At 41.1% G+C, this 13,638-nt stretch overlaps 1 protein-coding gene across 26 annotated transcripts in view; it reads left to right on the plus strand.

Moving 5' to 3' along the window:
- The window catches only part of LOC135320567 (uncharacterized), a 78,011-nt gene that overhangs the window by 37,240 nt on the left and 27,133 nt on the right, over positions 1-13,638 (plus strand). Inside the window, exon 15 of one of the 26 annotated variants that reach the window (XR_010379748.1) lies at positions 1,133-1,217. The exons of the other annotated variants lie outside the window; for them this stretch is intronic. The gene's annotated coding sequence lies outside the window, so the exon portion shown is untranslated. The remainder of the gene's footprint in view (positions 1-1,132; positions 1,218-13,638) is intronic. 26 annotated transcript variants of the gene reach the window in all.

Below are 13,638 nucleotides of genomic sequence, written 5' to 3' on the forward strand. Positions count from 1 at the left end.
GGGACGGCAGGGGCAGTGTGGATGCCGGATTTCCTCATGGGGAGGGCTTATTAACTGTGACCCCCTAGCGGCACCTTGTGGCTGGAAGAAAACGGATGCAGCCAGGTGGACTTTTCTCTTCTTCCCTGCCTTGTGTGATGATCTTAGCTCAGCCAACATTTGGAACAGAAGAGCTAAGTTTCAGGGTATTCCAGGACTTTGATGAGCTCGTTCGTGTGAGATCTGATAGGATTTAGGCTTGTGTTGAGATCTGCATGTTCACTTAGCTAGAAACGTCCCGTCTTTTGGATTTCCATAGGGGTATTTATTCTTGATAAAGATTGCTTTCTTGGTGAGAGGAAATTTAATACAGCTGCTGTCTTTCTCAAAAAAAAATCTTATCTTTTAAGAAATTTAATATTCAAAAGAATAGCAAAATTTAAAAATGATAAAGTAAGGCTTTGGTGTAGTTTCTTTGGATTCTGAGTTAATGTAGAGTTAGAGCCTTTGCATTACTTAAATAGCACATCCTTGTCAGTATTTAAAGAGCTGTTAGTGAGCGCCCCAGGCCCCACTTCTCAAAGCGTCATTAAATCTTGCTCTGAAATACTGAAGTCATAAAGTTCTTGTTGGCAGAAGCCAAACAGTTGGTTTATAATTTGCAGCATAGCACCCTTTATAAAATAATAATAGGTTCAAAATTAAGAAAGTGGAAGATAACTGATTTTTTTAAAGCTGAAATATAAACTCTCTTGTGTTAATGTTGCAACTGGAAATTTCGAAAAAAAAATCCTACTGTAATATCATCTACGTGGAATACATATATGTCTATCACGTTTGCAACGTAACTGCGCAGTGGTTTTTGAAGACAGGACCATTCCAGCTGAGATACTGGCAGTGATGCTTGCTGGTTTTCAGTGGAAAACCCTAAATTTGCCTACTTAGCTTTATTCTTTTCTTTTCTGTTCTCTCTCTCTGTATCTTTTTTTTTTTTTTTTTTTTTTTCTTTTTGTAGTGAGAGGGCTCAGTAGTGCTTTGCCAGCATGATTTTGGGGCAATTTGGGGGCAGATATCGTGCACAAGCAGTGAGATATTTCCATGCATTTTACTTTCCGGACATCACCATGGAACATGTGGGGGTTTGTGCCTGCAGGCCGGGATGCTGCAGGACTCCCTGGTCCATCACCGTTATGTCTTGGAGCTGCTCCAGTCAGTGAATGACTTTCTGTGGCTTGGAGGTAAGGTGATCTGATGCAGATGATCAGATGTGTAAAAAGTACTGTTACTTGAAATAGAAAACCTATCAAAAATGGCTCTAAAATTCAGGATGAAGGAGGAGAAATGGCTGAGCTGCTTGCATGGGGAATATTCTCAGGTGACTCCCTCATTGTGTCTCCTGTCAATCCCCCCACCCAGCCCTGCACGGCAGTCATGCTGAAGCAAGCATGCACTTTCTCAGAAACACGCTGAATTTCCTTGTGCCTCTGTTTGTTGGCTTTTTTTTTTTTCAAAGCACATCTTGCCCTTTGTTTAATGCCATCCCTGCCTAGTCACCTCTTACACTCATTCTTCTGGACCTCGTCCGTACAAAGCTGCTGAATGGATGAACAGAATGTAGTATCTCCATGTAGTGGAACATTATTCAGACGTAAGAGTGAATAAAAAAGAAAAAATAAATAAAGGGGAATATGAAAAAGCCACCTGCTCTGGGAAGTCCACCCTGACTGCTCAACCCGCCCTTTTCCCTTTGAAACCCAATCACTTATGCTCCTCTCTACTCTTTTTGATAGTACTTACCACCTTCTAATAAACTTTAACACTTTCAAAAAAAAAAAAAGAGAGAGATGCTGATACCACTTCAACATGGACGAGCCTTCATAACAGCACGTTAAGTGAAAGGAAGCAGACACAAACGGCCACATATTGTTGACTTCAGTGATCTGAAATGCTCAGAATAGGCACATGCAGAGGCAGGGAGCAGGTGATGGTTGCAAGGGGATGGGTGGAGGGGGGTTGGGGAGTGACTGCTAGTGACAGGGGTGTTCTTCTGGGGTGATGAAGTGTTCTGGAAATAGATGGTGGTGAGGGCTGCACAACCGTGAGTGTGCAGAAAACTGCTGAGCGCTGTCTCTGGGAGTGCCTGTGGTTGGGGGCGGATTTATTTTGTTCTCATCCGTGAAGAGTCATCTTGTGCTGAGGCCATTCTACTCCTGTGAGTGGTGAGGCTCAGAGACTTTGCAGAGTCATGTGTTATTTTCCCCCTTGCTGAGTGTAAGCAAAAAATTTTTAAGCCTGAGGAAGTGCTCTATCTGCAGAAATGTCTTTGAGTTTTGCATGGTGTAAAAATCTTGAGAGATTTTTAATCGTTGAGGAGAGCCTGTGGGGGGAAACAGCCCGTGAAGCCTGGGTGACACTGGGAAGAGCCGCGCTTCCATCCCTGACAGGGGTGGGGATTTCACCCCCGTTCAGGCAGTGAAGGGCCCAGACCCGTGAGCGGAGTTGACAATCGTGAATATTTACGTGTATCCGCTGCTTCATCTTGGATATTAATTTCAAGCTGAGTCAGTTTGTGGCGGCAGCCTCATCCTACATCAGGAATCTATACTATCTGCTCTTTGAGGTGAAGACCTGACAGACTTGATTATTTAACAGTCTCCCTTGAATTGATATCTCAGATTCCTTTGTCAATAGTAAAACAGCAGAAATATAGACGTCCTTTTATGCCGATGTGACCTGGAGCAGGTTTAGTCTCTGTGCCTCAGTGGCCTTATCTGCGGGTGGGGAAGATGATAACAGTGCTTCCCTCAGAGGGGCTGGTGAGGGGAGAGGGAGGAGCACAAAGGGAGGACTTACACGAGATACTCATGAATGACAAAATTTAGTGCTCTCAGCCTGGTGAGGCCTCAGGGCCGAGATGGCCGAACAGAGCAGTCCTAGCCGGAGCTCGATCCGTGTTGGCAGCTGTTATGATCAGTATCACCACTGTGGGTTATCAGGCAGTTTTAAGACTTGGTAATAGGAATTCATGAGTAATGTTAAAAGATTAGACAACTCAGATCCGGTTTACATAGTTCTCAAGATTTCCTATGAGAAATGGATATTTTTCCCCCATCTTTAATCTGAGTTGAGTCTCTAAACAACTTCTGTATTCCTCCAAATTTTATTTAATTCTCCTTTTCTTGAAAAAAAAGTCTTTAAATGGAGTTACTGGTGTCTGAACTGAGGGTCTCATGCATGCTGAGCACATACTCTCTCAAGTGAGGTATAATCTCCCCCGTGATTTTTTTAAACTTTTCTTTCTTAGTATTCAGAGATTAGAGGCCTCTAATTCTTTTTCTGGAGACATGTCCATGAACCTGTAAATCTATAATTAGTGGACAAAATTTGGTTTATTAAAAAATTCTATAAAACATTCTGCAATCCTTTCAAAAGTAAATGCTCATTGACATAAAATGTTTCTCCTTTATGGTGATTTCTAATTTTTTGTCTGCCTTAACTTATTAAAAGTAATCCTCATCATCATAATGACCAAGCTTGCTCTGAGTGGACACCTCCCTAAGGCTAAAATGCTTTCCTCATATTTTACCTCATAGCAGGTGTTTAAGGGTAGGCATCAGTGTCTCCTTTTTTGCAGCTGAGGGATTGAGAAATGGGGCAGCTTGTCCAAAATCTCACACAGCTGGCGCTGGCAGACTCAGGGCTGGAACCCAGGCTGCACAGGATGCTTTCTCAATGTCTCCTCTGATCAGCCCCGTGTTGAGTGGTTTCCCGAACTCCTGTGAGTCCATAAGTGAACAATTTTAGCGGTCTCAGTTTGATGAAGCCTTCAAAGGAGAGACACCAGTGAGAATGTGAGACAGAGTGGCATAAATTGAAATTGTACATTTTCACAAATGTTGCATTCTCAGGCAATGGCTTAAAAAGTTTATATTTTTTTATTTTAGTGCTCTGTAAACACTAAAAACAAAATATTAAAAATGATTATAGTGCAAAATAGGAGTGGGCTTTGAAAGTCCAACCATTGCTAATGATGTTGCTTGTTTTTCTCTAGTGGTGCTTATTGACAGAAAAATTTACAAAGACTGAATTGGTTCTATGTAGTCTTAGTATGGAGGAAAGTTTTGTCAGTGAATATTGTAAGTAAAATCTTTACTCTTTTCTTTCCTGATGATGAATATGTAAGTTGTTTTCATGGCTTAAGTACATTTCCTCATTTGTGAAATTTGAGTGATGCCGTTTACCTTGTTTGACTGTGAGATGTAGACGCCTTGTATACGAAGCACCCAAGAGCTGCTTAGTAAAAATATGCTGTCACAAGGACAGATAGTTTAGAAGGATCAACTCTGAATACTAAAGAGGGTGGCTTGTTTCTGATGCATATTCAATATGCATATATATGAATATATGAATATGGCTTAAAGTAACAAGGATTCAGGGTTTTGTGTGTGTGCGCAGTATGAAGGTTTAATGAAATCTGTATCATTCTAGTGAGACAGGGACTAGTTAAATCACCTTAAGCAGACGGCCTTGAAGATTATTTACACAGAATGTGTGTTGTTACAACTCAGAATTCATGTTGCCGTGTAACCATCCACTCAGACATTTAAATTCGTAGAAATCTGACCAGAACTATTAAGTTTAGAAAAATCCACATTGATTATTTTAAGGGAATAAGCTTCTTTCTTTTGTGATTAAAGAAATTTTGATTTATTTTTCTGCATGCTTAATAGGTTTTAAAATATCAAAACATTGATTTGACATGTCACTTTTTTTAATAGAATAAAGCTCATGCTGTTTTAATGTGCAAATAAAAGTTTTTGTATTTCAATACACTTGTATGATTTCCTGGCTCTTTGAGAAGTATTTTGCAAGATACTTAGATTACCTACTGTTGGAAAAATACAGACGTGACTTTTATGAATAGAGGTCTAGTACAGATCTGTTGGTTTTTGCTACAGTGCATGACATGAGGCCTAGGAGAGAGAGCTTTGCTGCTGATTGCCGGAAGGACAGATCCCAGATCTCAGTCTCCCCTCCTGTAAAATGAAGTGGCTGGACTGGATTCTTTCCTCTTCTAAGATGTGTTTCCATGAGCCTGTGTCTTTTGTTTATATTCAAGAGTATTAGCAATGTCAGATTAAATACTGAATACCCCTCCCTTCCCCGAAGCAAACTGCAGTATGTGCTACATAAGCTTTTAGTTATCTGATTCTTGTTTCTGATTCAACAAGCAATTTTTGTGTTGCATCTTTCCCGGCAACCTGGAAGGTCTTTTTAGCCATAGGAGGCGCTGTTGCACCTTCATACATTCTTAATTTTCCTGTTTGTAAAAGAAGGCTTAACAAATATTTTTTTGCTTTGATTCCTTTGCTTAGTGCTTCAGAATAGCACAATGTCCATTATGTCTGTCTACCTGGAAAAATTATTCTGCTTATATCTTTGTTTTATTCTGTCATCTCGCTGTGAACATTTCAGACTTGCTGTGCAACAATGGCAAAATCGGTCTTTTATTCCAGTGTTAGCAACCAGTGAGCCGGGATTTTATAAAGCAGCTAGAAGCGGCCTCTTGAGCACCTTAAAGCTGAAAAGTGTACTGAGTTCCCTGAGTATTGACCCAGCCGCTGTGTGTCATTTGGTGGGAGGTGATTTTGTACATAGAAGAAGGGGTGTACTGATTTGACTTGGGTTTGCGTGCACACGCTGTCACTGAGCCACGTGAGCCTGAGTCAGTTTGTTCTGAGTTTCTCCCTCGTCTGTGAGATGGGGATGCTCGTATATGCTTTGCAGAATTGTGAGAATTAGAAATTATGTAAATTGTTTAGCACAGTGGGAATGTCAAAGGGCTCATAAAGTTTAGCTCCTGTTTTGTATGAAGCCATCATTTTACAGTCTTTGGCAATTACTAAGAAACAGGAAAATAAGAAAAGCTGGTTTTATGATGAAAGATATTTGAGGAGGTTCCATAGTTCCTATACCCATAATTTAGCATCAGCAAAGTCAGGACCGTTACACAGTCGCCCTGAACCAACGTTAAGCCACAGAATTTTTTGGTACTTCATATATATTGGGGCTTAAGTGGACCCAATACTTATACACATGTTTTCTCCAGCAGCCAACTGAGAGATGACACAGAAGAACAGACAGGCGATAAATGTCTCCTTTATTACTGATGAAGCCACGTTCTCCATGAAATTCAGGGCTGTGGGAAAATGCATGTCATGATACTGTGTCCCAGAATTAGAGACTCACGCAGTCCCAGGTAACTCTGGGCCACAGCGAGCCTTCCCTTAAGATGATCTGCCCCATCCTGCACAGGGCTGCCCTGCCATGGAGCTGAGCATCCCGGGTGCTTCCCAAGGGTGGCCAACACTGGAGGGAAAGGAAAGGTTTCATATGCCCTGCTTGTCTCTCCGGACTCACACCTCAATCTGTTATTGTGAAGAGTGCTAGCCGTTGGCCAGGGGTCAGGGGTGTGAAGGGGGAAGCACTCTCCATGGACCAGAGGAGTGTGGAGGAGGCATCCCTTCTCTCAGTTTAAACAGGTGGTGAGATGCAAGAGAAGGGTGCTCTCCAAGAGTTTATAAGAGGGGAAATAAGGATTTCCTTTGGGACTCAGACTAGCCATGAAACACAGAAGATGATTAGTAGGGAGACTTGTAAATCACTTTCTTATTAAATTCACATTTGTTGAGCACCAAAAATGTGCTACATTCTTTTCTGAGCGTTTTACAGAAATGAATCCTTCAATCTTCACAACAAGTGAGTAAGGGAGATTTGATTGTTATCCCAGGTTTACAATGTGGAAATTGAGGCACGGAGAGAGTAAGTAAGTTGGCCAAGGTCACAGAGCTAGTAAGTGGCAGAGCTGGTATTTAAACCCTGGCTGTCTGGTTTCTAGGCTCCCAGGGATGGGCTTTGGGTGTTTAGAGGTATCTGCATCCCTGGATCTCTGTACCTCTGTGCATCACTTAGCCCAGAAAGGACAGGGAAAGGAGAGTTACACAGGTGCTCACAGTCGTGTCTCAGCCACTGTCCACGGACAGTGCACCGTGATTGGCGTTAAATGTCTTCTGGGCAGCAGATCTGTTCGTATAACAGAAATTTAGTCCATTGAGTTAATCTAGAAACCCTTCCTGCTCTGCTTCTGTCCATGGTTTCCATGTGACTGCCTGCCCGTGATTGGGCCGTTGAGGAGAATCTGTACTCATAGTTGAACTCTGATATTTCAGTCTGGTTCGTAGTTTCACATCTCCTGTTACATTAATAAATTCAATTTCTGGTTTCTTTGCATCAGTCTCTCATGAGTTTGGTTAATGTGACATCAGTCCATGGGAGCCTAGTGTTGCTGACGGTATATTTTCTGAGCACGTTGTGGCACTTCTACCCGTGTGGACCTGGGTGGAAGATTTCCGCCTTCCGCACTTATTTTCCCGAACAGCAGGGTCCTCTCCCACCCCCGGATGTGAGGCTGGGAGCTCTCAGAGTAGGCCAGTCAGAGGCCAAGTCCACAAATCAGAAAATAATGAAGTCCTTGGAAGTGGGTTTAATAGAAAAAAAGGGCTTCCAGGTATTCTGATGGGCTGTTCGAGTCCATTTGGTGAAAAGCTATCCACTGTTACTGGTTGAGCTGCTTCTTTGCTGTTGAAAAGTCTGGATTACATGGAGGGATTTTAAAAAGCAGAAAGGTGTGATTTCATGTGGTACATCCACACCGGTGAGTAGTGATGGATGACCGCCTGTGTGAGGCATAGACAGAGTCTTACAAACTTCATAAAACAGCTTTAAAAGCTCTGCCATCTGAGTGCACTTCATATGGGGTCCAATTCATGACTGGGCATGCTGAGAGGGCAAATAATTGATAATGGCAGAAAGGACACGGAGGCATCAAAAAGGTCTCAGTCATGTTCCCTGTTTAAAGGATGTGGCACAATGTAATATATTTGAGCTGGTTCTTCACTGAACAGTTTTGAGTGTTTTCTGGGACTCCCCAGTGCACCAAGGTTCCGTGCAGCTGGGTGTCCCCTCAGTGCAGCTCTGTCAGCGCTCATCCTGGGCTGACGTGGTGTCACGGGGAGCAGGACAGTCAGCGTCCCCGGCTCCTCCGAGCTCCGTTTCTTCATCCGCAATGCTGGGTTTCTCTTCGGTGTCTACTTAGTAGGGTTGCTGAGAATCACACGTGATGGTTGTCAGGGGCGATTTGTGGTTGTCTCTGTGATTGTCATATAGTGAATATTTGATAGAAACTCTTGTTTTTTTATTAAAATTATGGCTCCTAGATTGCAGTGGTTTTTAGTCTGCATTTACTCTTTTTATAAATTTATTCTTATTTTTAAATAAGCACTTATTTTTATTTATTTTTATGAAGGAACTGGGGACTGAAGCCAGCACATTGTGCATGCTAAGCAGGTGTTCTACAACTGAGTAATACAGACCCTCCTTGTCTGAACTTAAAAATAAATATTTCAATACACAAAATAGCTCTTAAACCCCATCATGGGCCTATTTTCTGTATAGACAATTGAATACATAGGCTAATTCAATAAGAATAAATGTTGTTGGGACATAATTTCTGAATCTGTTTATGTGTTTAAAAACGATCATAGGTAGTGATAAACACGAGTCTTGGATCCACTACTTAGGGTCTGTTTTGCCATCATGGGAAATTATATTTTACAGAGAAGGCTAATTGGGTCTCGTTGATATTTGGATGATTTAGCAGATGATGAAGGCTTTCAAAAGCTGACAGTTTTGTATTTTAAACTAACTACAAAGTTATCTTCTATAAATTGGAAGTCCTCAGCTTGTGAATTGCCCAGTAATTCAGTGTGTACATGTCTGTGTCTCTGTGAACGTGTGTGTGTGTGTGTGTGTGTGTGTGTGATTTCAGGAAGGTAGAAATAAGTTCCATATAGCCTTCTGATACCTTTCTCTTCCAGTTCAAGGTGTAGGCATATATTTATACAAATAAATTGATACTCTTTTGTCATTTGGCATATTGGTGGGTATAAAAGTTTCTCATACTTGTTTCAGAAGGGTTGGGGAGAATGAGCTTAGAAAATAGGAGGAGATAGAGGCAGGAAGGTTCTTTACACTTTGTGCAGGATGAGAAACAGTAGCTTTTCTTTTTTCTACTAAAGCAAACTGGCACTGAATTGTAACATACTATTACTCAGAATTGCTTTTCTGATCAGATACGAGTGCCTCAGATTTTTCAAGGCAACATGAATGATGAAATGTGTTTTAGCAATTATCTTTAAATGTAGTTTTATTTTTTAAGTAAAAGGCTATAGCCTGTTCTTTCTTCCAGCGTTACAAGAAGTTCCCATTGATCCAGGTACATGATAATTGTGCTTAGTTTCTTCGGGTTATTGTTTTGTTTTTTTTTTAAGTGCTTGTTTCATTGTGGTGTGAATGAATGTTTAAAATTTCTGGATTTTGATGTTTAGAACATGCTGATTTATCAGAACTGTTAAAAACCTGATTGTTGTTTGGTCCTCGTTTGGTGGGGCAACCTATTGATTTCTGTTGTCTGTTAAAGAGGGAAATTCTTCCTCTAGCCTGTAGATCATTAAGTGAATGGTTTGCAGTGTGCCTTTAAAATTCTTTGAATGCATTGAGCATGTTTGTCCAGTGAATTTTGAATTGACTCATAGTAATGACTTTGTTTGATTCTGTGGCTTTTGCTCCTCTCCACATGAATTTGAATTCTCTGTTGCATTTTGTATACGTGTTCTTAACAGGGGAAGAAATTTTGCATTTTTTACATAGGTGGGTTTTCCTATCCCCTCTGAATGCCTTCTGTAATTGATACAGCGAAAATCTGTTATTTCAGTGCTTAATTATTTCATAAACTATTTTTTGGCTTAATCAGAAACAATGACAAAGAATGATAATAAAAAACATGAAAACCTTCCTTCCTTTGAAGAATAGAAATGAGGTGGTCAGGCTCACGCGTGCTTTGTACCTGACACCCGTACTTTCATGTCATTGTGTATCATGATTCGGAGATGGAGTTGCTTCAGGTTTGTAGATTTTTGTTTTAACATTTGTGTTGAATTCATTCTCTAGGCTGATGTTTCCTGTTGCGTTTGTGGAAAGTGTAGGTGAAGGGAAACAGATGCTACGTTTTGTATTCAGGAGGCCTGAGTTGCTGAAGAGTATAGAGTAGAGGGTGGGCTGAGGAACAGAGTGACACTCCCTCACCTCCAGGCTGAAATTGATGAACAATGAAATCAATTAGGTGTATCGGTATTTATTTGACCAATAGAAGTCAGAGGGCCCAGACTGTCTAGTTATGCGCAATGGAAAGTACTGAATTCACCTGCAGAATTAGGTGATTTACCAAGTAGAAGCAGCTTAGAGCAATCAGAAAAATCAGTTCTATGATGAGATATAAAAAGAATATAATATCTATTATTTCTGAAACTTTTCTATGTTAAGTTGTGTAGAGCTAAAATTAAGTTCCAAGCACCAGGAGTTAAGAGTCTGGGTGGTTCTGTGGGATCGTTATTCAGGGATGTGTCTAGACCCTGCTGGAATGGCCGAAGCTGGCAGGAAAAGACGCAGAGGCAGGATTTGTCATCCTAGGGTGTCCTCCATAATGGTTCCATGTGATAGCCCATGATTGGGTTAACAAATTTAACAGACACCAGACGCATGTCAACCTTAAGAAGAAAAAGTGTGCTTAGTAACTGCTTTCAAGCAAGCACCTGTGCATCCTCACTCCTGTCTCCTTGCCATAAAAAGCAGAGACAATGCCTTGCTTGCATATTTGAGGTTTTAGATAGCACTCTGTTCATTGCACAGCAATGACCCAGGCCCTCAGCTATAAATGCTGGGCGTGCGTGCTGTTAGATAGTCTATTATCCCCAAAACACGGACCTGGCTGGACTGGTGGTCTGCTTTGTAATGAATATCTAAAGAATTTATCTTGTTCCCCTCTCCCCATGACTCCCCTAAAGGTAAACTAAGCCTTTTTACTCATTGTGGATTCTACAATCTCTGTCTCATCCTGTCTTTCCCCAAGTTCCTGTTTACTATCACACAACTGTTAAAGACTATTTTCTTTGATTATACACAATAAATATGGGAGGATTTGAGAGGCTCTTGGAGTTGGCTCCCTACTCCCTCTCGCTTTCTTTCCTTTTTCCACAGTCTTGAGTCATTCATTCCATGTCGGTAAGACTTCTGCCAGCCAGAACCCACAGTTCCAGGTGAGAAGGATGCAGACTTTATCTCTCCTACCCGAGGGAGAGAGAGAAGAGAATTGAGATCTGCTCCCCCGTGGTCCCTTCCTGCCCCAGGGCCACTCCAGTTCACCTGCAGCCTTCTGGCCTCTGCTCTCAGGGCCTCTGTCCCAAGACTGACATCAGCCTTTTTTTCCCTTGTCAATATTTCCTGTGCCTTTCAGGAGTTGGTCTCTTCTCTGCAATTCCACCCTGGCAGATGTGATGGTGGTCAGCGTGCTGGTGGGCAGTCATTTGGGGACTCCCAGGAGCCATTCTGATTCTCCTGAGTCTCTCATTCGGGGTTACAAAACTGTCGAGAACCAGAGGAAGCCCATTCACGTGAGGTCAACACAGTATTACATCACTTTCATTTTATTTTTGAATTTTCAGTGGAGAAATTATTTGTAACAAACTGTTCCAGATTTTCGGCCGCCTGCTTTCCTCACCACTATTTCCTTGTTGGCTCTGGTGCTTGTTTAAAGAACCAGGTTTCTTCTCTGGTCATTTCTAGCAGCTGGGCTTGCCGAATCCTTGATCTGCATTTGAAGCAGAATGCTTCTTCGTGATGTCAAACTGATTTTCCTTGTCATGTCTTAATATTTTGTGTACACTCAGCAACTGTTTCAAGTGAAATGCTCTTGTCCAATTTCGGTTAACTCACATTTGCTGAACTCCTGCTTTCATGCTGAGGGCAGTTTCTTCTTCCTGTAATAAAATTTAGCAATTTGCATTTACTATGGGAAGGTACTGGCCCGAGGTGCTCTCGTTCTTAACAGTTTTAATAACAATTCACCCATTAAAATGTACAGTGGTTTTTACTCTATGCACAGAATTGTGCATCCCATTCAATCTTAGAACATTTTCATCCCCCCAACAGGAAGCTCCTTACGCATAAGCAGACATCCCCATCTTCCCCATCCTCCCACAGCCCCAGGGAGCCACTTTTCTCTCTCTGTGGGTTTGCCTCTGCTGGAAATTTCATGTAAATCGAGTTACTTCATGTAAGTGGAAGCATCTATTGTGACTGACTTCTTTCACACTGAGTAACGTTTTCAATATTTGTCCACGTTGTGGCCTGGGTCAGTACTAAATGCTTTGCTATTGCTGAATAATATTCCTCTGTATGGCTGGGCCCCTCTGTTTACCCATTCATCACGTGATAGGCATTTGTGTTGTTTCTGCTTTTTGGCTGTGATGAGTAATGGCACCGTGAATATTCCTGTAGGAGTTTTTATGTGAACATTTGTTTTCAGTTCTCTTACGTGTGTGCCCAGGAAGCAAAATTGCCTGGTTATTCAGAAACCAAATGTTCAACTCTCTAAGGACCTGCCAGGCGTTTTTCCAAAGTGGCCAGGCTGTGTTACATCCTCACCAGCAACGGTTGCGTCCTCTGCATCTTCTGTGTCCTCATTAGTGCTTTTTACTCTTTTTTTGATTATAACCTATTGTAGTGAGTGTGAAGCGGTTTCTCCTAGTGGTTTTGACTTGATTTCCCTTACAGCTAATGATATTGAACATCGTTTCGTTGTGCTTATTGGTCATTTGTATATTTTCCTTGATAAATGTTTTTCAGATCCTCTATTCATTTTTTAATTGAGTTGCCTTTTTATTGTTGAGTTGTAGGAGGTTCTTTTTGTTTTTTTTTTTTTTGTTTTTTTTTTTTTGGTAGATACAAATTCCTTATCAGATAAATGATTTGAAAAAATTTCTGCTGTGTGTTGTTTTTTCACTTTCTGGATGGTGTCCTTTGAAGCAATGTTTTAAAATTTGATGAACTCCAATTTATCTCTGTTTTCTTTTTCCTTGTCCTTTTTCCTTGTCCTCTGTTTTCTTTTTCCTTGTCCTTTCCTTCAGTTTACCTTGTCCTTTTGGGGTAATATTTAATATCTGAGGTATTTTATTTAAACATTTATATATAAAATAACTTAATTATTAGGAGAGTTCTAGGAGACGGGTGCTGTTGTTGTCCCCAGTCTATGGATAGGAGACTGGGTTGCAGAAAATTTCACTGACTTATCAGTGTCAAAGCTACCCAGTGCTGTGGGAGTTCAGACCCTCATGTTTGTCCCCAGCGTCTGTGCTCTTCACCACCATGCTCCACTCCTTCCTGGAATCGTTAATGAAAAAGTCTTTACTTTTTTGATTTCTTGTTAGTTTTTGTTTTTCTCATTGGGGCCTCATCTCCTCATTTTCCTTAAAGAGATCAGTGTAGGTTTATTTTAGGTCTCATGTAGGCAGAAGCATTGCTATCAGTTAACTTCTTTATTACTCACTCCCCAGTGATGGCTGTTGCTAATTGACCTAATGAAGTCTTGCTTTAGTCTTTCCTTCTCATGACACTAACAACAGAGTCATGACTTACAGAATGCTTAAAGAAGAAAGTACTTGATTGATTTTATTTTGCTACCCAATCAAACCAATCAAATAAGAA

This window comes from Camelus dromedarius, unplaced genomic scaffold, assembly GCF_036321535.1.
Source record: "Camelus dromedarius isolate mCamDro1 unplaced genomic scaffold, mCamDro1.pat HAP1_SCAFFOLD_197, whole genome shotgun sequence".
Taxonomy (NCBI): Eukaryota; Metazoa; Chordata; class Mammalia; order Artiodactyla; family Camelidae; genus Camelus; species Camelus dromedarius.